The following is a 25,442-nucleotide window of genomic DNA, read 5'->3' as shown; positions in this document are numbered from 1 at the left end:
CAACGTTGGAATGCAACAATACAACACTGGAGACCTTACGAAAGTAAACGACCGAGTGGAAGACCACAGATGAGGTGGGTTGATGATATTAAAAGAGTAGCCGGAATAAATTGGAAATATGTTGCTCATGATAGAGACCGATGAAAGGAGTTGGGAGAGGCCCAAGTCCAAACGTGGACGATAGAAGGCTAAGAGGAAGAAGAAGAAGAAGAGGAAGAAGACGTGCTCTGGCATTCTTTGTACATGCCCGTACCATTGCAGGGATCTGTTTCCAACTTTTTATATTTGAGTATTCTATTTCCGTTCTGTTCCATATTACCTCTGGTCATACTCTATCCTCTCTGGTGATTAATCACATTAATCACAAAAAAATTGTTAAAATCTTTTATAAAAGATATATTATATTTAAAAATCCCTTAAAGGGTATTATCACAAAAAAGATTTAGAACTAAAGACTTCAGGTTTTACATGATTCAGCCACCAAAATATAGAACTGAAAACCCAAAATGTTGTACCTACAGTTATAGAATATTTACATGTTTATATTAAATTTTGCAGTTGACGAAGCAGCAAATTGACTTTTAACTTTCAATCGCCATTTTTCGCAAATGTTCTAAACAATCAAATTTTGCAATTTTAATGGGGTGCAAAAATTGACAAATCGCGTTTTTTACAGTAAATTGTTAATAGTTAAAAACGGGTCCGAACTCTTGGCAAGAAACAAGTATGATTTCTTCCTGGAGTATAAATGGAAGGGAGCGAATATAATCAGAATTGAAGACGTTAGATGCATAGGCGCCCATACCCATGGCCAGGGGCCATGACCCCCCTAGCTTTTCGTGTGCTTTAAACTATATATTGTTATCCATAGTGTACAAAATGTAATGTGCAAAATCTTCACGTCTGGCCCCCCCTGAAAATTTTTATATGGGCGCCCATGGTTAGATGCATTACAAAATGCATGGAAGTAAGGCGAGGATGCAATAACCATGGAAAAAATATATCATGTAAAAATCGTGAATATTGGAAAATAAATTATGATCTACATAAAAAAATTTTAATATTATTTAGGTTTAGGTTGTTAATAAATTTGCCAGTAATCTGATATAAATATCATAAAAATCGGATTTAAAATAACCAAATGCTAAGTCATTAAATACTTTTAAATTTTTAAATAAAATGCAATCATAAAAATACACCAAAAATTGTTGCAAGACGTGCATACATGTAATGAGAATATAGATTACTTAGAACAGACATACTCGTATCGTAAGTGTGTCATAATATAACAAGGTCAACTCTTACTACCGATTACCGATACAATTTACAAAATTCCAAATTATCTTTCTGTAAGCTATTGACCCCATTTGATATTAAATATTAAATTTCGATCGCAATACAATATATTTGGACTAAGTGTTTTGGTTTTGATTATCAATTGAAAAGATTGATAATATATTTTGTATTCTTCCCATTATTTCACTTGCTTTGATTATATTATATTTGGAACTAATATACTATGTAATATTAGTATGTACAGTTGAGTCCCTGAGTCTTTACCCGTGCGTCATCATTTAAAGCATACGAAATAAGTCGATGATAAGTCGGAAATTGAAATTTACTAAACGCAACAGCAAGTGACAGTAAGTGAAACTTATTTGGTATGCTTTAAATGATGACGCACGGGTAAAGATTCAGGGATTCAACTGTATGTATGGTGCTAGACCAAGGCATTTAGCACAAAATAAATTGATTTTTAAATACAGCACCTACAGACTTACAACTTTTTGAATTCTGTTCAGGATGATGCCAGGAAAAAAGTCTACTATAGAGAAGTGGATGGAAATGCATATTTGCTTTTTAAAGTACATACAATGCATCCAAAAATGCATAGTCATGCCAAAATAAGTATATTAATTGCCAGATTTTGTCTCTGAAGACCAATACACCATCAGAACCGACCACCCGAGCACCCGGTGCCCAGGTTCACTGCTAAGGTAGGTCATCTCATTTGTTTCGAGGGTATTCGGCACTAAAGTGATGCAAATAGATTAATCTGGGATTTTTGTGATTGCTAACTGAGTAATAATACGCCATCATAACAGGCCCCCCGGTGCATCTGGTATCCAGAAACCCTCCAAACTCCAGAAGATAACATGCCTTAGCAGTGACCTTGAGCACCAGGTGGTCCAGGGGTCGATTCTGATGGCGCATTCGCATTCATAAACCCCAAAAACCTCCTAGTAGTCTATTTGCGTGCATTCAAGGCCGAAGACATTAGAACATCTAGAAGATGATATGCCTTTGTAGTGACAGTGGGCACCAGATGCTCCGGGGTCAGTTCTGTTGGAGTATTCGTGTTCAATAACCCCAAAAACCGCTCGTGTAATCTATTTGCATCAATTCAGTGCCGAAATCCCTCGAAACTCCAGAAGATGACGTGACCCCAGACACCAGATGCTCGGGTGTCGGTTCTGATGGCGTATTCGCTTACAGCAACCGCAAAAACCACCCGAGTAATCTATTTGCATCAATTTAATACCGAAACCACTCGAAACTCCAGATGACGTGCCTTAGCAGTCACACTGGGCTCGAGGTGCTCCGGGGATCAGTTATAATGGTCTATTCGTGTTCAGTGACTCCAAAAACCTATAAGTAATCTGTTTGCATCAATTTAGTGCCGATATCTCTCGAACCTCCAGATGACGTGCCTTAGCCTTAGCAGTGACCCTGGGTACCAGGTACTTTGGATGTCGGTTAGGCTAACGTAGTCGTCTTCAGCGATCCAAAAACTCCCGAGTAACAAAATCTGGCTCTTAACCTTCAGAGTACGGAGATTATTTGACTTACTTAGATTACGATGATGGGTCAAGCGTGACCCATCGTGACATTTTATTTATAAGGATGTTTTAAATAGTCAGTATTATTAAACAATATCTTTAATTCAACAAAAAACAAACAAACATAACAATTATAATCCTAAATAATTGTATTTAAATTTTTTAAGATGGTTCCCCATGGGCATATACTAGTTCGCTCCGGCGGCCAGATTTTAATACCTTACAGAAAACGGGCATAGGTAAATTCGCTCCGGCCATATATTTGAATACGTTTACCCGTAAACAGAGACGGCTGCGACTTACGTGTACCTACAAACATAGTGAGAATATTCTTCGAAATCCGAAGACCGGGTCAGGACTGACCCGGCATCATAGATGTTAAGTAGAGGAAAAACTGTAATTTGCATTTTCACGAATTATATACGAAAAAATAGATTGAAACAAATAAGGAGAACTTACGATCAATCGGATTTGTAAAAAAATTATTTCATAAAATATTAAGAAATAAATGAATTTCGGGTCACGCTTGACCCAGTCTTCGTACTCCGAAGGTTAATATGCTTATTTTGACATGTTTATGCACTGCTCAATGCATTTTACGCACTTTAAAATGCAATTAGGCATTTCCACCCATTTTTATATAGTAGTAGTCTATACCAGCGTTTCCCAAATGGTGGGTCGCGACCTGGTACCGGGCCACGAATGCAAAATGCTGGGTCGCCTCGTCGTTTCACAACTTGCTTTTTAAGGCCTCTCTCTGGCTGACGCCAGGCCAGGCTTTTCCGAGTATCAAAGAAGTAGAACCAGAATGTGTTTGGGTGCGATGTAGCATCCACAGAGAGGCATTAGCTGTCAAAAAATGCCACTATTTTTAACCGAATCTATGCAAGACTGTGTAAAATTTATAAACTTGTAAATGTAAAATTTCTGTTACACTGCGAAGTGCGTTGGCTATCAAAAGGGAATGTTTTAAAAAGACTTATTGAATTCAAGGAAGAGATTTCAATGTTCTTAGAACAACATCCACCAACGGCTAGGGATGCAATATTTCAATTTAAAAACAGTTTTCATGATTTCAATTGGTTAATCAAGGTGGCCTATCTTTGTGATATTTTTGACTTATTGAACAATTTAAATATGATATTACAAGGTAGCACTGGCGAAGCGTCCATGTAACCATTGTTACCATTGGTAACAGTTAAAATTTGTAAATAAATATTTTATGACTACTATGAAATAATTCCATTTATATTTTTTAAAAATAGAAATATTTGTTAATAGTATCTACCTAATTCAGTAAAATAGCCAACTAGACGCACGAAAATATCAGCGAGTTTATGTAAAATCGGTTGCACGTTATTATAACCACAGTATAAAGAGGTTCCGGTTCCATATTTATTATACTGTGCCCTTACCGTGCGCCGCGCCGTTTACCACTTCTGTGAGTGGCAACGATAGTAGGATCTTTGACTGGATCGTCTCTGAAAATTTTGCGGGGACGATGGCTCTGAAACCGCGTATTGGTGTTACCAAATTTTAATTTGGTGACGCTAGGTAGGGCCGGTGTCTATCGGGACAGAAAATACCGACCGTAAGAATATCAGACTTAATAAATGCAATTTTAATTATTATTATAATTATAGGTAATAATTATAATTCCTTTTATGAAGTCTGTTATTCTTAGGGCCGGTAATTTCTCGATTAAACTCCGGTTAGTTAACCGTACCGGCCCTTTGGATTCGATTATTGCATAATATGCAATATTAATTATTAGTTTATAACTTGTAACTGTACTTGCTTATTATACAGATAATAGATCTATACCTTTTTATCCTATATAAATCATATTAATCGATTTTAATTACTTGTCGAAATATATTAATTAACAACAACATTATTATAATATGACATTATTGATTATACAGTACATTGTAGTGTATAATCAATAAAATAAAAATTATTTAATATTTTAGGCTAAAAATAACTGATTAGTATACTAATTATACAATTTGGATTTTTTAATAAAGTATAAAGGTGATATAATACATATTTTACCTAAAAACAACAAATATGTTTTTAGTTTGTAGATACTTTATATAATTTCTTAAATTTTTAATTTTTTAATTTTATTTCATCTATTTTTATAATAGACCTGGATCGCGCGTACCAAAAAAAGTTGATTAATGGCAAGCTGAAAATTCACGGTGTCTAGTCGAACAAACTTTGATGCATGGGAACACTGTATATATAAAAATATTTATAAAATACACTATATATATAGATAATATATAATATATCTAGTACATATTTAATATCTGGTTTTGGTAACACTTTAGAAAAAGTCACGCGTCGCCACTGCAAGGTAGCAATGTAACTGTATTTAAAGTACAAGAGAAGCTAGAAACTACAACAAAAAAAATTAATTTGTGGATTTGCTTCTCGGAAAGCAGGAAATTACAAACCTTTTACAAAGCTAACAGAACTACAAAAAAATATATAACGTGAATTTATTCCCGGATGAGATTCCAGCGGCTTTCAAGGAAACCTGCTAGGACTGGAAGCAAATCTGAAGAAATATTTTCCCCCCATCCACAGCAACAAAGCATGGATAAGGAATCAATTTACAATGGACGTAGAATCCCAGTAATGTACTATCTTGTGATAGGGCACTCAAAGACATATTTGACAAAATACCACTGATAGATTTTTGGCTGTCTTTATAAAATATATATTTTTAAAAACGATAAAGTTTTTAATTCCTTTTGTTACGACCTGTAAGTGTGAGGCAGGGTTTTCAACACTGATTTTCCTCGAAAACCAGTGTCCTCTAAAACTAAATAAAATTAACATATTTTCTTCCAAATGTGAAGTTTTTAGTTAACCAGAAAACTCTGCATGTTTCTCGTTAATAAAGTATTTGATTTTTATTTTGTTTTATTGCATTTTTGTTTGAGCTAATGATTCTTTATTAAAATATATAAAACTATAAAAAATATTTAAATATGTTTTCATGTAGGTACACATACACACACCAGGGTACATAATATGCAAAAAAATTAGTGGGTCACGAAGGGTAAGCACAAAAATAACCGGGCCACGGAAAAATAAGTTTGGGAAACGCTGGTCTATACAAATTCTCTTCCCCCCAAACTCCAAACGACAACCATGCGAGAAACATAATTATTATATATACTACTACAAGGTGTATAACACCCCAACTATGCTGTTTGCAGAACTGCTTGTCTTTAATGTAAAATTATAAAGAAATATCTAGAATAGTTATGTTCCTAACTAGTCCGGAAAGTGATACTTTCACGCACGAGACTGCCGTTGATCCGAACGACGAGATAGCGGAGTTCGGGCAAGCAGTCGAGTGCGAGGAAGACACTTTCCGCATGAGTTAGGAACAGTATTTTTTTTAGGGCCGTACGTTTGGAAAAATCCACGAGGAAAAATTTCCTGTAGTTGGCTGTATACCATTACAAAAACATAAAATCCTTTATAAAAGGTATATTTGTTAAAATCCCTATAGAGGGCTACATCAAAGACAGAACTAGTTTTCGATCGGTTGACCGATCATCATCAGTGCAATCCTAAAATGTGTACAACTAGATAAAATGATGCAAAGTATTTAAAATGTTGACTAAGGTTATAAAAAGTTATAGGTTATACTCACTTAGAATCTACATGCTAACCACCAAAGTAAAAATATATGGGTAAAAACCCTTTACAATTGATCCGTCATCGGAACATATGACAAAGATGTGAATTATAACATGGATGAATAAAATATCCAATGTTTTTCGCCCGAGGTACCAATGAGCTCTATTTGACAAGTTCACATCATGGCTGTACGGAAGCAAGTGATTTTGATAACGGAAATTCTGAATGGTGACATGACAGGAATGACAGTTCCACAGGAAGTTATAATTTCCCTGTTGTTTTGTGTTATTTATTGTATTTATGGTATTTATTAATTTAACAAATTTTACAATAAATACCACAAAACAACAGGGAAATTATAACTTCCTGTGGAACTGTCATTCCTGTCATGTCACCATTCAGAATTTCCGTTATCAAAATCACTTGCTTCCGTACAGCCATGATGTGAACTTGTCAGATAGAGCTCATTGGTACCTCGGGCGAAAAACATTGGATATTTTATTCATCCATGTTATAATTCACATCTTTGTCATATGTTCCGATGACGGATCAATTGTAAAGGGTTTTTACCCATATATTTTTACTTTGGTGGTTAGCATGTAGATTCTAAGTGAGTATAACCTATAACTTTTTATAACCTTAGTCAACATTTTAAATACTTTGCATCATTTTATCTGGTTGTACACATTTTAGGATTGCACTGATGATGATCGGTCAACCGATCGAAGACTAGTTCTGTCTTTGATGTAGCCCTGTATAGGGATTTTAACAAATATACCTTTTATAAAGGATTTTATGTTTGGAAAAAAGCCACAAAAAATAGAGTTATATCAATTTTTATTTAGAAGTGAAAATACACAAATTAATTCTTTGACAAGGTTGTCAAAACCAAACTTTCAATATAATGTGTTACCACGACGACGATATTGGTTTCCATGACGACGATTCAAAACCATTGTAATTGTCTACTGATCTGACTTTTAAATATTATGTCAAAATAATTTTATTTCATCAAATTATCAGTAGTAATTGCACAAGAGCTCTAAAATTATCGAATTTTTCCCGAGTGACACTTTGACAGTTTTAATTTCACGACCCGAAGGGGAGTAAAATTATGTCAAAGTGGCACGAGGGACACAATTCGATAATAATTTTAGAGATCGAGTGCAATTTGCTGCGATTATTTCATGAATAAAACTGTTCAAAACCAAAAACAGTAACTTTTAAAACAGTAATTGTCATTAATGTCAAATGTATTTTTTTTTCGTAGCAACGAAGGGCATCTGACGTAATATACTTGACGACGGGATAATTATCAAAAATTATGGGGTATAATATCACAAGAGAGTGAGAATAAATTGAAAATAATGCGACAGTTTTTCGAAAATTTGTTGTCTGGCAATAGACACGAGTGCCCGCAGGGCTCGAGTGGCTATTGCCCAATGACAACAAATTTGAGTAAAAATGAAGCATTATTTTCTTATTTATTCTTACTGTCGTGTGATATTCGTAAGATTATTTTTTAATACGTATACTATGGATATTTTCTTAAATGTGACAGTTGTCAAAATTAGGAAACTGGTTGCCATTAACCTTCGGATGACCAAGCGGGGGAAATTGTGACCCCAGCGTATGTTTTTCTTTGATAAATTCAAAAGTATTTTTAATTTTTAACTCATTATTTTTTTATTTGACTTTAATATCATTCTAGATATCCTCATATTTTGAAATAAAAAAAATTCCCTATATTTTACGAATAAAAAATATATTCTGAAGTTGATGTTTAGTAAAATAGCGTCTATTATGTGTAATTACAAGTAGTTTTACGCTAATGACGTCGACTTTGCAAAGTAACAAGACACTTACTCAACATACACACTACACATGACACTAATACTCATGTTGTGACTGGCTGAATGACACAAAGTCCATGCCAAAAAAAATTAAAAATTAAAAAAAAAAACTTTATTTTTTTGTTAATTGTCATTTTGGACATTTTTGACATTTTTGACCTGGGGTCATTTCCCCCCCCCCCCCTTGGTCATCCGTGTAACAAAAAAAGGTTGGTCATCGGAAGGTTAAACAGAAACAATCTACTTAAAAAAAATTATATCGGTAATTTTCTACAGTAGATAATAATTCTCAGTATAATTTTAATCTGATTGGACAGAATTAAACACGTGATCAAATATCTTACTATACGATTGGAAGTTAAAATCATTAAAAAATAATCACCTTAATTTTTATTTCTGTAGCTTTCTATTGGTCAGAATTTAATCTCTTATGAATGAAATAATCGCGTTAATTTCATTAAAACATGAACACAAGATAGATTTGAAATAAATTAGTAAATAATACCTAAATATTAGTTTATTGCATGTATTATAATATATTATAATGCCATATTACAAGGTATTTTACTTTCCCGCACTCCGTGCGGGAAAATTTACTTTCACGCACGCTGTGCGGGAAAGTGCAATTTTCGGAAACGAAATGCGTGCCTGAAAGTGGCTCTTTTAACACGGCCGTAGAAAAAATATATTATGTAGGTTTTCTACATAAAAATTTTATTTATATCAAATAATTTTATTCTTTATTGTTATCATTAGTAAGAAGTATGAATATTATTTCAAACAAGGTTGTAAAGGGATTTAATTAAGCATCAAGAAACTAAGAGTTAATTAAGTCATTAGCAAATTCAGTTTAGATCTAAAATGACTGAATTAACTCTTAGTTTCTGGACGCTTAATTAAATCCCTTTACAAGGTCATGTTTATGTACCTAATCACTGGACGCTCTTAACGTCTTTGTTTCAAAGAATCAACTATTGGACTGAGATATTTCTCACATTGGGCGGTCAATATCCGGGGCAGAGTATTTATATCATCTTCTCCACTTGGAATACATCTTACTTAATAAACTTCGCGATAGTGGCAGAACACATTCTTCACGGCTTCATACTCAAAGGCTGTGAAAATGGCGTCCTTTAATATTATTGATAGCATCCTCTCCCTAGTTGTAATGTCTGCTGGAGGTCTACATCTCACAGGCCATCGAAGAAGCATTGGATGGTGAATTGGTGTAGAAATTCTTGCGGGACTTCGGCTAAGCGAGTTGTGCCATATTTTCTACTTCCGCTCCTAATTATTGCACAAATTCGTTGGAGCCTTTGATACGCAGTTTCAGTTGACTCTAGTAGACTTGTTTCAAATATTATCTGCCGTATATCGGTTCTAGAGCCGATACGATGGTCTCATAGTTCTTTTGTGTATCCTCTGGGTTGTTTTGGAGGATGTCGACATTTTTACCTCGAAGTCCTCTGAGAACTATTGCCTTTTTGGTCATATTTTTAACAGTTCTAGTTACCTCACCATATCTGTTCCCTATTACATCTCTTATGGTTTCTTCATTTTCGTTAACCATGTCTTCATTTATCTCTTCTATTTTTCGCTTCATATCTTTTTTTGTCTCATCTATTTCTCTTTCCATGTCTTCTTTACTCGTGTTTGAGGCCTCTATCTTTGATATGAGAGTTACAAGCAACACTCTGTCTTTCTGACAACGTCTCTCTTCAGCTTCCATTAATTCCTTACGACGCACGTCTCACTTCAGCGTCCTTTTCTTCCAGCTTCTTTTTTTCTTTTTTTTTTTTCAATATTTTCAATTCTGTAAATTCTCGAAAGGTCATCTATGTGTCGATAGAATCAGTTCGTGAAATATTTCGGCGGTGAAGAGAGACTTCTAGACTTCAAGTGACAAAGAATAATAGAATGATCGATGTTTGGTATATCTTTATGAAACAAAAGAAGAGATGGCTGATCAACAAACTAATGAAAATACAAGAAATATTGCAAAACGAGAGAATTAGGTACAAATGACAGTACAAAAATTATTAAATAGGAACCACATCTAGGAAAAGGAAGTCGAGAAAGAACACAAACAAGTTGGTGTGATCCAAAAAAGAGTGCAGGGCTAAGTTGGATAAGAAAATTTCGGGATAAAACCCAGTTGAGTATAATTAGACCATTGCGATCTTCTTCTTCTTCTTATCGTAGCACTACAATCCGTGGTTCTTAAATCTGATCATATTGTACCAAAAGATTACATTAGACCAGGGTATTAAGAACAGAAAACACCGGAATAAATCTATTTTTAAATACAGCACGTATCGACTTCTAACTATTTGCATTGTGTTCAGGATGACATTAGGAAAAAGTCTACAATTAGTCCTGTCGCCAGGGGGGGTACAACGGCCTCGTTAATTCAGATGGACTTACTCAAGTTTTTTTTATGTATTTTGACCCGTAGAACACGAATTTTTTGGGTAACAGTTGATCCGGATGTCGATAAGATTGTTATAGACCAAGAACTTGAGGAATCAAATAACAGCGATTTTTGGCAAAACAAAACAATATTTTGTATTTTTTGGGCCATTTTAAGTAAAAAATATTTCTACAAGTTTTTTCGTAGGATGCACAGTTTTCGAGATAAACGCGGTTGAACTTTAAAAAAATCGAAAAATTGCAATTTTTGAACCCGAATAACTTTTGATTAAAAAATAAAATAGCAAGTCTGCTTACCGCATTTGAAAGTTTAAGTCAAATTATATCGGTTTTGATTATTTGCATTGGTAAAAATTTATTTTTTTATTGTTTAACAAAGCTATAAACACGTAGGGTTTCCCGTGCTTTTACATGCGTTTTAACGCATGTAACGTAGAAATAGTCTTGATTGCACTAGTACCTATTCTACCTACTCGTTCGATTTTAAATGAGAAATCATAGAAACATCACTCACGCACTAGTTGTTTGTAGCTTTGTTTAACAATAACACAATAAATTTTTAGCAATGCAAATAATCAAAACCGACATAATTTGACTTGAACTTTCAAAGGCGCTAAGCAGAATTGCTGTTTTACTTTTTAATCAAAAGTTATTCGGGTTTAAAAATTGCAGTTTTTCGATTTTTTGAAAGTTCAACCGCGTTTATCTCGAAAACTGTGCATCCTACTAAAAAACTTGTAGAAATATTTTTTGCTTAAAATGACCCAAAAAATACAAAATATTGTTTTGTTTTGCCAAAAATCGCTGTTATTTGATTCCTCAAGTTCTTGGTCTATAACAATCTTATCGACATCCGGATCAACTGTTACCCAAAAAATTCGTGTTCTACGGGTCAAAATACATAAAAAAAACTTGGGTAAGTCCATCTGAATTAACGAGGCCGTTGTACCCCCCCTGGCGACAGGACTAAATAGAGAATTGGTGGAAATACATAATTGCATTTTAAAGTGCATAAAATGCATCCAAGAGTGTATAAACATGTCAAAATCTGGATATTAAGGGCCAGATTTTATTATTCAGGGAGTTTTTAGGGTCATTGAAAACGAATATGCCATTAGAACCGATCTCTAGAGCACCTGGTGTCCAGGTTCACTGCTAAGGCACGTCATCTGAAGTTTCGAGGGTTTACTGCAATAAATTGATACAAACAAATTACTTGGGTGATCTTTGGGGTTGTTGAACATGAAAGCTCCATCAAAAGCGACACCCAGAGCATCTGATGTCTACGGTTACTGCTAAGGCTCGTCATCTGGAGTTTCAATGACTTTCGGCACTTAATTGATGCAATCAGATTAAATGGAGGGTTTTTGGGGTTCCTAAATACGAATACGCTAAGGGACCCGACACCCGGAGTACCTGGTGCCCACGGTCACTGCTAAGGCATGTCTTCTTTGAAATCTCGGGAAGTTTTGTACATCAGGTACATCGGGTGTCGGCAGTGGCGTAACAAAACCCGTCGGGGCCCCTCCGCAGAATTGGAAATGGAGCCCCCTTTAAAAAATTACTAAATGGGACATGTGCAACAAAAACTTATATGTGTTATAGCCCAGTAAACGAACGTAAAACGGCGATACCGTATAATTTTCAGTAATACCACCGAAGTGGTCAAGTCAATACTTTTTGAGTTATTTACGAGTGAAAATGTATATTGTTCAACAAAAAAAACCACGTTTTAAGGCGGTTTTTCGCAAATAATTCAAAAAGTAAGTATTTGATCGAAAAAAATATTCTTAGCAAAAATATAGCTTATATAAAATGAAAGTCTATCGACCTACTAAAAGCAAAGTTGTAGCTCTTGAAAAATTGTACTTATTGGTCAAATTCCAAATCAAATATATCAACATGAAAAAACCAAAAAATGAAGCACTTTTCGAAGAAAACTTATTAAAACCTTTGTACAGTGTTTAAAAAAGTTTTATTATTTTTTTTTTTAATTGAGAAGCGAGTGAGGAGGGGGGGGCGGAAAGCATGAACTTTTTTTAGATTACCTCACACTTTACCTCGTTCAACACAACTTTTACTACCGTTCAGCACAAAGCTAAAAACATTTGAACTGCAAATATTTAAATTTATATATTTGTTGCGTTCCAGAGGAAGGGCTTGGCCCCATTTTTCCAAAATAAAAAAAACTTTTTTTATATTTAGATCATATAGGAAAAGATTTTCTGATTTTTTTTTAGCAAAAAAAGTGCTTTAAAAAAGTGTTTTAACTTAAAAGAGTATCCTAATTGTAATTATTAGGCTATTATTTTTTAATTTGAATTGTCTGTAATACAACCTGACGTTTAACAATGACTTGTACACACAATATTGATTGTAGACGATTTTGTGTTTTCCATCATACATCACATAACTTAATAATGTAATGTATCGTAATTGTAGTCTACAATGAGTCACTGTATTTGTAAATGAACACTGGTAAATAAACATAAACTCTGGTTTGTCAGCTATTTTTTTTTCTCCTAATTTGTTCCCCTTTGTTTACTATTTAGGTACAAGGTATGTGACATTTACCGTTCTACGGTGTAGTGTATGACGGTTTATCGGGGGGGGGGGGCGCCAAAACTACTGTTTGCTTACACTATAAAATTAGCTAGGGCCGGCCCTGGTTTTAAGTGCTTAATTTTTTGGTTATTTCACGTTGAAATATTCGATTTGGAATTGGATGAAGAACAAGTTTTCATGAGCTACAACATTGATTTTACTGTGTCGATAGACTTCATGAATACACCATTTTTTTTTTGTTTTTTTTTATAATCTACATTTTTGCTAAAAATATTTTTCGATAATATTTAATTCGATAAAATACTTATTTTTTGAGTTATTTGCGATAAACCGCAACATTTTCACTAGCAAATAACTTGCGAAAGGTATTGACTTACATAAAGAAACTTTATAGAACAAAAGTTGCTTATAATGATTAGTCAATTTATCCATTTCCGGACTAATTTACTAATTTTAAAGGTATGTTTTTCACCCTCGATAAGGAGTGACTTTCACCCCGCAAGTAAAAGCAACCAACGACACAAATCCAACTTTGAAGGGTAGGATAAGTAGAACCTAAATCTAAATTGTCAAGCAAATACGTCGTGACGCCGCTGATAATTACACTCCAAAACGGTCATTTACTGGGCTATTAGTGTATTCATGCACTGTTTATGACAACTTACATTTTTCGTTTGTATTGTATAGAATAAAATAGAACGAAAATTAATTAACGATTACATTAAGTATTACAGAGTACTATTCTATGAAATGCACAACTACAAGTTTAAATACATAGATATCTATCTGATGGGCAACTTCATTTTTCATACTGCATTGCTTAAAAAACGTTGCGTATGTATTCGTAAAATAATATACCAATAACACATTTTTACATAAATATTAGACGACAAGATGGGGCCCTTGACATATTGGGGCCCCCCGCAAGCTTCATGCTGCGGGGGTCTCTGTTACGCCCCTGGGTGTCGGTTCTGATAGCATATTCGTGTTTAGTAACCCCAAAAACGCCCAAGTAATCTGTTTGCATCAATTTAGTATGGAAACCCCTCGAAACAATGATTCACCTAGTGACGTGCCTAGCATTAGGCACCAGGTGCTCCTTGGGTCGGTTCGGATGGGGTATTCTTATTTAGAGTCCCCAAAAACAAAATCTGGCTCTTAATATACTGATGTTGACACGTTTATGCACTTTTGGATGCATTTTGTGCAGTTTAAATGCAATAATGCATTTCCGCCCATCATCCCGAACATAGTGCAAGTCGATGGTGATGTATTTAAAAATTGATTTATTTTTTCCTATATGCCTGGTTTAAATCAAGGAGTTAGGTCAAATACTGGTTGCAGGGTGGCTAAGAGTGAGCGAGTAAATATGACTTCCTCCTAACTTTAGGATAGTTGTTTAGATATAATTTATATACCTTGAATGGCAAAAGAATTTAAATGCAGAATTAAGACAGAAATGTCTTACCTTAAAGCATATGTAAGTATGAGAAATCCCAATAATAAATAATAATAATCTTAGATATTTTACGTGAATGAATACATTAACTAACGAAAATAAACACACATAAACTATAATTTAACTTATTTCTACACTTTTTAAACTCTTTAACTGAAATTGAAATAACGTGTTTTTATTCTTGACGCTCTTGACCGTTGTATCGACGATAACATTGAACAGGCTATTACTTAACACTCTGTATAATGAACTTGCTCCTCCTGCTAAGGCGAACAACTTACTTGTTATTGACACTAGTGAAATTGTTTTGCTGTTATACAGGGTGTCCCCTAATTAATTGGACAATATTTAATGGGTGATAGAAGACATCAAAATAAAGCGTTTGAGCTCAAATTGCTTTGGCAAAATGTTGCTAGTTGTCGTTCTACAGCAGGGGTGGGCAAAAGCCGGCCCACGGGCGGATCCGGCCCTTTTGCTTACTTTATCCGGCCCGTTGAAAAATTCTTCTTCGTCAAATGTCTTTGTTAAATGCTCTAAAATGACACTTAGGTATAACATTTGTGTCAAAAAATTTCTTTACAGGGCAGTACAGGGAAAAACTCCGCCAAAGAGATTGGCGGGTGCACGTGCACAGCGTTAGTTCACGTTATGTTATAGTCTTCCGGCCCGGGAGAAATTTTGAAAATGTCATTTTGTCCCGCGCTTAAAAGTATTTTCTAATCCCTGTTCTACAGGGTGATTCATTAATATTTTTTTCTACTCTTTTTAGGGATATATTAAAAACTATTCAACCGATTTAATTTGGTATCATGCTATTATTTAGTATAGTATACATAATAAGAAAATATTAGTTTTACCATTCACACCAGGTGGCGCCACAAACTATAACATTGGTTTATTAACATGACCATATTTTTGAAGATATTCTTCTTTAGCGGCGAATCAATTGAGGGTAAAAGTGTACATGATCCGCGCGCCTGCGCACACTGACAGTATATAGTTCTGACAGTATGTAGTTCATTGCTAATCTTTCAAGATAGGTATGTATGTATCTGTAACCGTGCAAATAAGTCATTAAAAGAATATATTAGTGGTTTTAGGAAATGTATTATTTATTATAATTCTTGTGTTTTTGGATTTGTGTTTCCCTGTAGTAAAATAATAAAATATTATGTAAGCATAACATTGTTACACTATATGTCGCCGTGTTGTGTAATTATATCCGAAACTTACATGTCTATTTCTAGGGCCTCGCTGGAGTAGTGGGAAATGCATTAGCACTGAGATTGGAAGGTTGCGGGTTCAATTCCTGGGCGATTCATATTTTTTTTTATTTTTGGTTATTTTAATAAAAATTTTTTGAAAGTGGTAGATAAGAAAGTTAGTTTGATTTTTAAATAAAATACAAATAACCTTTTAAGTATATTTACTTCGTTTAAATTACCTATTATATAATAGAAGAATATCTTCTTACGTGCGTACAAAGTACACACACATTATTTTTTGTCTGACCTGTATACATATTCTCGGAAAGAAAAACATGAAATAAAGTTCAATTCTACACAAAAAAGGTATTCGTCTTTCAAATCATAAAAGTACACCGTTTTTGAAATAAGCGTATTTTTTAGAGAATTGCGTAAAATGAAAAACATTGTATAAAAACTTATGTTTTAAACATTATTCGAAAGGTCTTAATAGGCTATTGATTATGTACTATAGAAAGGAACTACAACGTTAACGGGGTTTTATTACTTCATATGGTCAATGAATCTCTCTATATGAAAAAACCGCGGAGTGCTACCATTTAAAGGGGTGCGTTTTTGAGAAATGGGTGAATTAGTCCCTGGGCACAGGTTACATTAGGGCGAGTTCTATGCACTTTTGGTACAAACACGTCTACATAAAAATTGTTCCTGGTTAAATTTCCTATCTAAATATAACTTTTTACAGTCAAAGATACTTTTTTTACAACAATATATTCAAAAGAAAAAGCACAAAGAAACCCAAAAGAAAGAAATTTTGTTTTTTGTCCCATAACTTTTGTCCACGTAGATATAGGTATAGACATTGCTTCACAGAAAAAATACTTACATATTTTCTCTTTAAAATGATGTTTGGTAGAGGTCATCAGGATTTACAGTTTTCGAAATATGATTTTTCAAAGTTCGCCACTCACAGCAATTTTGGGCAATTTTCCTTGTTATTTCGCAAATATTGTTCTGTAACTTTTTTATACGCAACTTTAGGCATATGCAATGGTACATGTAAGAGGAATAGAAATTAATTATGTACCTTTAAAATGTTCTACTGTATAATGTTGTACGACTTCTTTTAAAGAGGTTATCTTTTCAAGATTTTATACTTTTAAGGAGTTTTTATATTTTTTAAGATTATTTTTTAAATTTCCCATTATAACGTTTTTTTCGACATTTAGGTATATATTATATAATAAAAAGAAAGCTTATTCTGTTTACTTTAAAATGGTGTATTACAAAAAATTCTAGGATTATTTTTGAATAAGATATGCTTTTTCAAAATGTAATAAGTAGTTACTTGTAACAATTTTTGATTTTAGGATTATTTTTTAAATTTCTCATTATAACTTTTTTATGTGATTGTGTGTTATGATTGAATCTTATTTTTTATAGGTAATACATACTTTGGATCCACTTGACTCGGCCGGGCAAACTTCAAAATATGGATTAATTCCAATATTTACTGTCAAAGCTCCTGCAGCACAAGCTTTGCTTGAAAAGATAGCATGTAAAAATGTACCAAAGCAGGCCCGGACTGGCCCGCCGGCCCACCGGCCCTCGGGCCGGTGCGCCTTTTGCCTTCGTTAGTACCTATCTATCCATAAAAAAAATTACTGGAAAATTTTTTTTTTAACCTTTACACAAAAATGATGCATCTACCATTCCCCTAAAAAATGCTTTTACATGCCTCAGTAATCAGAATCCTACATAATGAAGCCAGTCGGTACAACAAAAGACAACTTGTATCAGGCATCAGATAATCAAATAGCTTAGCTACGACCGACGGCGCCCTCGAAGACCATTTTTACGATTCGGGCGCCTTTCATATGTATCAATATCCGCTATTTCTTTTATAATAGCTTGGATGCAACTAGCGGCGCCCTCGAAGACAATTTTTACGATTCCGGCGCCTTTCGTAGGTAATTTCCGCTGTGTGTATTATAATAAATAGCTTAGACGCGGCGCCCTCGAAGACGATTTTTACGATTCGGGCACCTTTCGTAGGTATCAATATCCGCTGTTTTTTTATAATAAATAGCTTGGATGCAACGAGCGGCGCCCTCGAAAACAATTTTTACGATTCGGGCGCCTTTCGTAGATATCAATTTCCGCTGTTTCCATTATAATAAAAAGCATAGACGCGGCGCCCTCGAAGACAATTTTTTCGATTCAGGCGCCTTTAGTAGCTATCAATCTCCGCTGATTCTATTTTAATAAATAGCTTAGATGCAACGAGCGGCGCCCTCGAAGAAAATTTTTATCGACGCGCTCGAAGACATATAGGTATCAATTTTCGCTGTTTCTAATATAATAGAAATAGCGGGTATTTATACCTACGAAAAGCGCCCAAATTGTAAAAATGGTCTTCAAGGGCACTGCGCCTCGCATCTAAGCTATTTGATTATCTGATATCTAATATAAAGAGTGTTACATGTTACATCCCACAATTGGCCTAAATTATTTGCGCTCCATAACTACGGTATACATACTGGATTGTTGTGCCCCAGAATACTAAGTAATGAAGCCAGAAAATGAACAAAATACAACTTGTCAACATGTATCAGGTATCAGATAATCAAATAGCTTAGGTGCGATGCACGCCGCCCTCGCAGACCATTTTTGCGATTCAGGCGCCTTTCGTAGGTATCAATCCCCGCTGATTCTATTTTAATAAATAGCTTAGATGCAACGAGCGGCGCCCTCGAAGACAATTTTTACTTCTACATTATACATATAAGATTGTTGCGCCCTAGAGTGCTACATAATAAGGCCAGTGGGTACAACAAAATTCAACTCGTTCAACTCATATCAGTCATTCTTTATCTAATCTGCTACCTTTAAAGCTAATCTGATACCTAATACGAGTTGAATTTTGTTGCATCCTTCTTACTCTAATACAATTTGTCCTCAGATAATTATGCCGCTCATTCCACCATTATGGTTGTTTCCTTTCATACCTCCCATTTGACTTCACATAAGCCAACTGTGATGTCGCGCTTAGACCCTCGATCAACTTACTTACATCCTCGCATCTCGGACCAATCAAGCCAAAAGCATCCATAAAAACCTCCTCATTTAAAAGTCTCTTTAGATCGATATCTCTATCTTCCTGTTTCTTCCTTTTGCTCGTTATTTCAAAACTCACATATTTATGTAACCTGAGCGATTCTTCTTTCAAAACAGTCTAGCTTATGACCCTGTTTAGAAGTGACGTTGAAACCAGTGAGATGTTCAGAAAGGATTCACTATTATCTCTCACAAGCGTAGGTGCCTTACCGTCATTTAGCAAAGTAATCTCTGTGGCGTGGATCCATTCTGATAGGTTTTTCCCTGTCCCATCAGGTCTCCTATGTTTAATAATTCTTTGTCGAGAGACCAACTTGACATTGGACTCCTGAAAGAGGATCACGTCACAACTTTCTCTTCGTACAAGTGTTTCTGCAACATCGTGAGTGGTCCTCGCCCTTCCCACATTTATTTGATGGAACTTCGTATTAGATGGTTTTTGTCTGATTCCTGGTCCTAGGTGCTTTCATCCAACCTTTCTTCGTCCCTTGTGGCAGGGTCTCTCTTGAGGCCCCGCGTTTCCAGGATCAGTTTTTTATACTCCGAGAACTGTAAGCTGTCGGCTCTGTGACCGGACTTTACACGTAAGGCAGAAAGTCGCCTCACTACTTAAATTTCGTGCCTAGTGCCCCCTTGCCTTATCGGTAGCAGGAGTCCGATTTGTTTTTTCCCTTGCAGTCGGTTTTACTATGCCCGAATTGCAGGCATCTGAGGCACCGCTGAGGCACATGCAGACTCTCTCGTATCTTGCACGACTTCCGGCCAATGGGTATATGTTCTCTTTCCAGCGCCTTCTTGGCTGCGATTCCGACTGTAACGGTTGTATTGCCTTCTTCATTTTCCCATAGAGCGGAGTTTGACGTCGTTAGGCTTCCTGCTGCCGGTATACCTTCAAACCATCTTCAGGATTTCTTCCTTTGACATCTCCGTTTATATCAAATATTTTCACCTGGTCCTGATAGCTCCGGACATCTTCTACTGTGTTTCCCTCCGTCCGGGCCACGATAGTCTTCTTCAAGTGCTCGACTTGTTCTTTTTCTGCCAACTTCTGCGTCCCCGCGTTCGTACTCCTCAGCTCAGTGAGAGGGTGATGTCCATACCCATGAAGATTACTTTCAGAATTTGCCTGATGTTCCTACTTCTATAGCCCCCAATTATTAAGAGTAATGGAGGGCTATGATAATATAATTACACTGATCTCCAGTGTCTTCATGTCTTCCCTCAATTTCAAAAGAATTTCCAGTAGTCTCTTATCCCTGTCACCCATTTCTCTACCGGAACCATGAAAATAGTCTGACGATTTCCCCTGTTCTCTTCCTCCTGACCCTTTCTTGTAATTGTGGTCATAGTATTAAGTTAAAGGTACTTCACCTCTCCTGGCCTGTATATACCTCCTGAACATGCTACCGGTTTTTCCCTTATCAGGTCGTGGTACCTTTTCCCCTCACCGGAAAGTCCTTGCTCCATGACCACTACTAAGTCGCCTGCAGATTTATTCCCTCTTCCCGGTTTGGCGACCGCGTATAGATATTTTCTTCCCATTCGACTTTATTATAATGTCGTTTATTTTTTCAAAGCCTCTTTCATCTGAGTTCGAGACCGTTTCGATCATTTCTATCTCTCTTTCACTAATTTTTTCGGGGAAAATCTTTCGAAGTCCATCGGTGTGGACACACTTGCCGTCTCCTTAGTTCTTCCTTCCTCGCCGGTTTTCTCCACTTTCTATCTCGTTTCTCAATGCTGCCGAGGGTGACTTGTCTGAAAGTGCTCTCCATGTCTTCGGTGACACTCTTAAGGTTTATACATACATCATTCTTGATCTCGACCTTCGTGTTTGTATGGTCAGACATTAGTCTCACTAAATTATTTGTAACTCTCGTTTCTCCATTGCTCTTACCATAGTCTTATGTCGGAGTTCTCCTCCTTCTCTCTAGATCTTTTTTCCCAAGTGAGGAGCTCCTTTGCAAGGTTGCCTCCCCTGGAACATCCGTCTTGGTGAGGTCCCTATCCCTGACCGAATATCTTCTAGCCGAAGACCCTCTTCTTCCGAAGATTATAGTTTCCTCCTTCTTTTCCTCTTTGCTAAGTACTTGCCTTTTGTTCCCTTCACTACTGATGTTGATGTAGTTGATGATGTTCCATATCATCTCATTCATTCATAGTTTGTTCCAGCTGCACCACCACTGATGACTCACTCCAATATCTCCGGACTAAAAGGGATACTGGGAAACTGAAGTTATATTTTTGTGGCATCTTAATATAATTTACTATTCCCAATAAAAATCGTAAATTACTTCATGGAGTTAAATTAAAATTAAACTTAAAAAAATTCACGAGTAATATTGATTTATTTTGCATAAAAAGTTTGATGTAAAATCTTAGGAGGGGGTCTGGAGCCATTGTTTAGATATTAGGTTGGCGCCTTTTTTAGAATTTGGGTTGGCGCCTTTTTCATGAGCCAGTCCGGCCCTGTACCAAAGGATGTACAAAAAACTGCGGTTGTAGGAAGATAGGAATTAGTTGTTCAATATTCTGCAAAGGTGCATGTGCATGGGTACTAATTGTGGGAACTCTAAGATAACTGAGGTGTCAGAGGAAGATATTGAAGCTAATGCTAACGAAGAGATGGACTTTGATTTTGAAATTTTTTTAAATGTCAACGTTTAAATAATTTTAACTAAAGTGATGTTTTCTAAGACTAATGTTTATGTAATTTTTGTAAAAGAAATAATTTTAAATAATACAGGTAAAAAAATATCAAAGAATCACTAGGTTTCCATTATTTAAATATAGATGATACACCATTTTAAAGGACAGAAAATAAGCCCTCTTTATCGAGCAATATATAGTATATTCATGTACAAGAAAAAAAGGTATAATGAGAAATTTAAAAAATATTCCTAAAATCAAAAATCGTTGCAAGTACTTATTACATTTTGAAAAATAATATCTGTAGTTTTTTTGTATCTTTGAATTTTTTGAAATAGACCATTAAAGTAAAAAAATAAGCTTTTTTTTATTATACAGGGTGTCCCAAAAGTAGTGGAACGGTCGAATATTTCGCGAACTAAACATCGGATCGAAAAACTGAAAAATACGTCTTCAATCATTTTTAAAAATCTATCCAATGACATCAAACACCAACCCCCACTACACCCCCTGGAGCTGGGGTGGAGGGTAACTTTAAAATCTTAAATGGAAACCCCTAGTTTTTCTTGCAGGTTTGGATTCGTTACGTAAAAGTAAGCAACTTTTATTCAAGACATTTTTTCGAACTGTGGATAGATGGCGTTATAATTGAGAAAAACCATTTATCCTGATACCATAGGTAAATTATAGAAACGGTCTAATATCCCGAGAAATACACTTCCAAATGAGAAACCAAAAAAAAGTTTTTAATACTTTTCGAAAACCTATCGAATAACACTAAACATGATCCTCCAACCCACCCCCTGGAGGTGGGGTGGGGGGTAACTCTAAAATTTTAAATAGCAACCCCCACTTTTTATTACAGATTCGGATTCGTCATGAAAAACTAAACAATATTTATTCGAAACATTTTTTAGAATTGTTGATAGATGGCGCTTTAATTGGAAAAATACGATTTATTAGCGCCATCTATCAGCAATTTTAAAAAATGTTTCGAATAAATGTTGCTTAATTTTTCATGACGAATTCGAATCTGCAATAAAAAGTGGGGGTTGCTATTTAAGATTTTAAATTTACCCCCCACCCCGTCTCCAGGGGGTGGGTTGGAGGGTCATTTTTGTTGGTTGTCGATAGGTTTTCGAAAAATATTAAAAACCTGTTTTTTGGTTTCTCATTTGGGAGTGTATTTCTCGAGATATTAGACCGTTTCTATAATTTACCTATGGTATCAGGATAAATTGTTTTTCCCAATTATAGCGCCATCTATCCACAGTTCGAAAAAATGTCTTCAATAAAAGTTGCTTACTTTTACGTAACGAATCCAAATCTACAAGAAAAACTAGGGGTTTCCATTTAAGATTTTAAAGTTACCCCCCACCCCACCTCCAGGGGGTGTAGTGGGGGTTGATGTTTGGTGTCATTGGATAGATTTTTGAAAATGATTGAACACGTATTTTTCAGTTTTTCGATCCGATGTTTAGTTCGCGAAATATTCGACCGTTCCACTACTTTTGGGACACCCTATATAATATAATATATGTATGTATACCTAAATGTAGAAGAAAAAAAGTTATATTGAGAAATTTCAAAAATAATTGTAAAAAATGATATTTTTTTATATTAGGTATTATATAATGTATAATATAATATTATATAATGTATAGTATAATATTATATAATATATAATATATTATATAATACTATTATTTTATTTTTATATTATATTATAAAAAATCGTTAAAAGTATAAAACCTTGAAAAACCATAATCTCTTTAAAAGAAAGTCGTACAACGTTATACAGTAGACTATTTTAAAGGTAATTGATTTCTATTTCTATTACGTGTACCACTGCATATAACTAAAGTTACGTAGAAAACAGTTACAGAACAATATTTGCAAAACAACAAGGAAAATTGCCAAAAATTGCTGTGAGTGGCGAAATTTGAAAAATCATATTTCGAAAACTATAAATCCTATTTACCTCAACTAAACAACATTTTAAAGAAGAAATATGTAGGTTTTTTTTCTGTAAAGCAATGTCTATACCTATATCCTCGTGGACAAAAGTTATGGGACAAAAAACAAAATTTCTTTCTTTTGGGTTTCTTTGTGCTTCTTCTTTTGAATATATTTTTGTAAAAAAAAGTATCATTGACTTTAAAAGGTGATATTTAGATAGGAAATTTAACCAGGAACTATTTTTATGTAGGTATGTTTGTACCAAAAGTGCATAGAACTCACCCTAATGTAACCTGTGCCCAGGGACTAATTCACCCATTTCTCAAAAACGCACCCCTTTAAATGGTAGCACTCCGCGGTTTTTTCATATATAGATGTCCATTGACCATATGAAATAATAAAACCCCGTTAACGTTGTAGTTCCTTTTAGCTATCTTATTTTGAATATATTCAATAGCCTATAAGAGTGAGCGAGTAAATATGACTTCCTCCTAACTTTAGGATAGTTGTTTAGATATAATTTATATACCTTGAATGGCAAAAGAATTTAAATGCAGAATTAAGACAGAAATTTCTTACCTTAAAGCATATGTAAGTATGAGAAATACCAATAATAAATAATAATAATCTTAGATATTTTACGTGAATGAATACATTAACTAACGAAAATAAACACACATAAACTATAATTTAACTTATTTCTACACTTTTTAAACTCTTTAACTGAAATTGAAATAACGTGTTTTTATTCTTGACGCTCTTGACCGTTGTATCGACGATAACATTGAACAGGCTATTACTTAACACTCTGTATAATGAACTTGCTCCTCCTGCTAAGGCGAACAATTTACTTGCTATTGACACTAGTGAAATTGTTTTGCTGTTATACAGGGTGTCCCCTAATTAATTGGACAATATTTAATGGGTGATAGAAGACATCAAAATAAAGCGTTTGAGCTCAAATTGCTTTGGCAAAATGTTGCTAGTTGTCGTTCTACAGCAGGGGTGGGCAAAAGCCGGCCCACGGGCCGGATCCGGCCCTTTTGCTTATTTTATCCGGCCCGTTGAAAAATTCTTCTTCGTCAAATGTCTTTGTTAAATGCTCTAAAATGACACTTAGGTATAACATTTGTGTCAAAAAATTTCTTTACAGGGCAGTACAGGGAAAAACTCCGCCAAAGAGATTGGCGGGTGCACGTGCACAGCGTTAGTTCACGTTATGTTATAGTCTTCCGGCCCGGGAGAAATTTTGAAAATGTCATTTTGTCCCGCGCTTAAAAGTATTTTCTAATCCCTGTTCTACAGGGTGATTCATTAATATTTTTTTCTACTCTTTTTAGGGATATATTAAAAACTATTCAACCGATTTAATTTGGTATCATGCTATTATTTAGTATAGTATACATAATAAGAAAATATTATTAGTTTTACCATTCACACCAGGTGGCGCCACAAACTATAACATTGGTTTATTAACATGACCATATTTTTGAAGATATTCTTCTTTAGCGGCGAATCAATTGAGGGTAAAAGTGTACATGATCCGCGCGCCTGCGCACACTGACAGTATGTAGTTCTGACAGTATGTAGTTCATTGCTAATCTTTCAAGATAGGTATGTATGTATCTGTAACCGTACAAATAAGTCATTAAAAGAATATATTAGTGGTTTTAGGAAATGTATTATTTATTATAATTCTTGT

General features: G+C 34.8%; 1 protein-coding gene across 4 annotated transcripts in view; it reads right to left on the bottom strand.

Moving 5' to 3' along the window:
• Window positions 1-24,552, bottom strand: part of LOC114327617 (saccharopine dehydrogenase-like oxidoreductase) — a 49,931-nt gene extending 25,379 nt beyond the window's left edge. The window contains exon 1 of one of the 4 annotated variants that reach the window (XM_050642027.1): window positions 24,320-24,552. The gene's annotated coding sequence lies outside the window, so the exon portion shown is untranslated. Of the gene's footprint in view, window positions 1-14,819; window positions 15,031-24,319 lie in introns of those variants that run through there. The other 3 variants (XM_050642030.1, XM_050642029.1, XM_050642028.1) reach the window with 3 other exon arrangements.
• Between the last annotated feature and the right edge of the window lie 890 nt (window positions 24,553-25,442).

The sequence above is a fragment of the Diabrotica virgifera genome, chromosome 1 (assembly GCF_917563875.1).
Source record: "Diabrotica virgifera virgifera chromosome 1, PGI_DIABVI_V3a".
NCBI lineage: Eukaryota > Metazoa > Arthropoda > Insecta > Coleoptera > Chrysomelidae > Diabrotica > Diabrotica virgifera.
Note: the sequence above shows the minus strand (reverse complement) of the source record. Positions and strands in the feature narration are given on the sequence as shown.